The 4,054-nt window shown below is 33.8% G+C and overlaps 1 pseudogene; it reads left to right on the top strand.

Moving 5' to 3' along the window:
* The first annotated feature begins 451 nt into the window (after window positions 1-451).
* Window positions 452-551, top strand: LOC123568471 (U6 spliceosomal RNA; annotated as a pseudogene).
* Window positions 552-4,054: the final 3,503 nt, after the last annotated feature.

Below are 4,054 nucleotides of genomic sequence, written 5' to 3'. Positions count from 1 at the left end.
ACTACATAGTCAACTCCCATACTTTTTGTAGACATACCTGTATGTTATCACTTACAGCATATTTTAAAATGTGTCCAAATATCTATTTCTTCTCTAATTCTAGACTGCTTTACAGTAGTTTCCATAATATTCTTATTTTCCTTCACTTTAACTCCCTATTAGCACATAAGTGGGATTCAATAAATACTAAGTCAAATATTAACTTTCTAAAGGGTCTTCAATTTGCATATATATATATTTAGGTTTGATCATGTGATGTTAACAATATTTGAGGGTTTTTACTTCTCAAATAAAAATAAAAATTGTTATAAATATAACAATCTCATATTGATCTAATTAAAATATTACATTAAGTAAAATATTTACTTGTGTTAATTTCCTGTATAACCAACTTTGCATATAGTAAATACAAAGTATACTTTTACTATAAAAGTAAATAAGTGAAGGTCCAGTTTGGCAACACATATGCTAAAATGGGAATGATATAGAAAAGATTAACATGGTCCCTGTGCAAGGATGACATAAATATTTTTAAAATGTTTCATATTTTAAAATAAATAAATAAATGAGTTAATAAGTGATCTATTGGTCCCTTACAATATCATTACTCATGGTAGAATTGAACCATAAGTTTGGATAAGCTGAATCTCCAAGTTGGTGTTAAATGACCACAATAGTAAAGATTTGAAAAAAGTTGAAAAAGCTTTGTGAATTTTTATATATTTATAGGAGTATGCTCTCATTATGATAAATAATAGCATTTATTCATTTTAAAATATGCAACACATTTTCCTTTAAAAAATTAAGGTGGGATATAAATAAAATGTAGGCATATTAGAGAATTGTATATAGTTAAGAATTAAAACAGATGATTTACTATTATGATACAATATGCAGTACAGGCTGATGTAAAGTAATGGATCATATTTGTTAAAATAATTGTATGCTGGTGCATAAAAATGTAAATGAAGTCCACCTATTTTATGCATGGTGAAATCAAAGAAATTAAATCTTTGAAAATAGTTATGCTTCATTCATTTCATATAAAATTTTATTGTTATTTGTTAGAGCAAAACTTCCACATTTAAACATAAATCACCATATATGTATATTTTATTCTTAAAGAGATATTTTATAATGCCATTATTATATAATATAGAAGATAATATTCTCTGATCATATACAAAAATATTCTGGTAGAAATAAAATGAAAATAGATTTTTGTAAAATATTTTCTTTTCTTTTTGATAAACTAAAACTATCATTAAAAACACTGAAGGAGTTGTATAAATTCATACACCATGAGTTCTCTCCTCTTACCAGAGATGTGTTAGAATGCAAGAACAGATTAGGAGAAAGTCATATATTCTATAAAATCACCTTCAGTGATTCACTAGGACCTTGCAAATTCCCAGTTACAACTAATTAGATTACTGGAATGAAGTAAAGAGACTGTTCTTGGATAATATCAATAGGCTTTAGAGTGTGTATATATGTGTGTTTTAAGTCTACAATGAATTGTTTTATATATATATTTGTAGTGTTCTGCAACAATAAGCATAATTAAATATAGAATCATTCCATCACCCCTCCAAGAAACTTCATACGCATTGCAAGTTGGTCCCCACTTTCCTCCTTAACCCCAAGCCTAGGCAACCACTAATCAAATTTTTTTCTCTGTACATTTGTCAATTATGGACATTTCATATAAATGGAAACAGACACTATTTAGTCTTTTGTAACTATTTTCTTTCATTTATCATAATGTCTTCTTAATATGCTCATGAAACAACCTTATTGCTGATATGGAGAAAGTTTTTGTGGCTGGGGTAGATCAAACCACCTACAACCTTCCCTTAAGCCGAAGCCTAATTCAGAGCAAAATCCTAACTCTCTAATTCTGTGAAGGCTGAGAGAGGTGAGGAAGCTGCAGAAGAACAGTTCAAAGTCAACAGAAGTTGGTTCAGGAGGTTTCAGGAAAGATGCCATCTCTATAACAAAAGTACATGGTAAAGCAGCAAGTGCTTATGTAGAAGCTGCAGTAACTTATCCAGAAGATCTAGCTAAGATCATTGATGAAGGTGGCTACATTAAACAACAGATTTTCATTGTAGATGAAAGAGCCTTATATTAGAAGATGTCATTTAGGACTTTTGTAGTTAGAGAGAAGTCAACGTCTGGTTTCAGAGCTTCAAAGGACAGGCTGATGCTCTTATTAGGGATTTATTCAGCTTGTGACTTTAAGTTGAAGCCAATTCTCATTTACCATTCCAAAAATCCTAGGGCCCTTAAGAATTATGCTACATATACTACAATGTGTTACATAAATGGAACAACAAATCCTGGATTTTATCACATATATTTACTGCATGGTTTAATGAAGATACACACACACACACATACACACACACACATATATATGTTTTTTTTGAGATGGAGTCTCACTCTGTCATCCAGGTTGGAATGCAGTGGTACAATCTCGGCTCACTGCAACCTCCGCCTCCCAGTTCAAGCAATTCTCCTGCCTCAGCCACCCAAGTAGCTGGACTATAGGTGCCTGCCACCACGCCCAGCTAATTTTTGTAGTTTTAGTAGAGACAGGGTTTCACCCTATTGGCCAGGCTGGTCTCGAACTCCTGACCTTGTGATCCGCCTGCCTCAGCCACTCAAAGTGCTGGGGTTACAGGCGTGACCCACAGTGTCTGGCCGGATTAGTGGATATTTTAAGCCCACTGTTGAAGCCTACTACTTGGAAAAAGAAGATTCCTTTGAAAATATTGCCACTCATTGACAATCCACAGTTTCACCATGAGTTCTGATGGATATTTGTAGGAGAGTAATATTGTTTTCATGCCTGCAAACACAGTATTTATTCTTCCACCCATGGATCAAGATGTAATTCTGGCTTTCAAGTTTTGTTATTTTAGAAACATGTTTCATAAGGCTATTGCTTCCATGAATGGTGACTCCTCTGATGGATCTGAGCAGAGTAGATTGAAAATTTCTGGAATGGATTCATGGTTATAGGTGCCATTAAGAATATTTACGATTGAGGGAGGAGGTAAAATATCAACACTCATGGGAGTTTGGAAGAAGTTGATTCCAGTTCTCATGGATGAGTGAGGGGTTCAAGACTTCAGTGGAAGAATTAACTACAAATGTGGTGGAAATAGCAAAATAGCTAGAATTAGAAAAGAGTCTTGAAGATGTGACTGAATTGCTGCAGTCTCTGGCCAAACTTTAAGACAAGAAGTTGCGTCTTATGGATAAGCAAAGAAAGTTGTTTCTTGGGATAGAGTCTACTCCTGGTGACAGTGCTGTGAACATTCTTGGAATGACAACAAAAGAATTAGAATATTACATAAACTTACCTATTAAAGCAGTTGGAGGGTTTGAGAGAACTGACCCTTGTTTTGAAAGAAGCTCTACCCTGGGTAAAAGGCTATCAGATGGCATCACACGCTATAGAGAAATCTTTCATGAAAGGGAGAGTCAATCAATGCAGCAAACTTAGTTTTTGGCTTATCCTAAAAATTGCTACAGCCACCTCAACCTTTAGCAACCACTCCTTGATCAGTCAGCAGCCACCAACATTGAGGCAATACTTTCCATCAGCTGAGATGATCATTAGAAATTTTTAGCAATAAAATATTTAAAATTAAGATAGGTACATTTTATATACATAGTGCAATTGACTCTTGTTTTGATAGAAGTTCTACTCAGGGTAAAAGGCTATCAAACGGCGTCCCATGCTATGGAGAAATCTTTCATGAAAGGAGGAGTCAATCAATGCAGCAAACTTCTTTGTTGTCCTATCCTAAGAATTGCCACAACCACCCCAACCTCTGTCAACCACTACCTCCATCAGCCAGCAGCCATCAACATTGCCTTCATTTATTTCTGTGCGTTCTCAAAGTCTTTGGTAGCATTTGCTTAATCAATATAGCTTTACTCTCATCTTCCTATTTTGTACTGTTAATGACAAATATATGACATTCTTATGTTTTAGATAAATTACTTTTTAAATCAGATAAAAGAAAGAGAGAAAAGTAAT

This window comes from Macaca fascicularis, chromosome 13 (genome assembly GCF_037993035.2).
Source record: "Macaca fascicularis isolate 582-1 chromosome 13, T2T-MFA8v1.1".
Taxonomy (NCBI): Eukaryota; Metazoa; Chordata; class Mammalia; order Primates; family Cercopithecidae; genus Macaca; species Macaca fascicularis.
The sequence above is the reverse complement of the archived record's forward strand: the minus strand, read 5'-3'. Positions and strand labels throughout refer to the sequence as shown.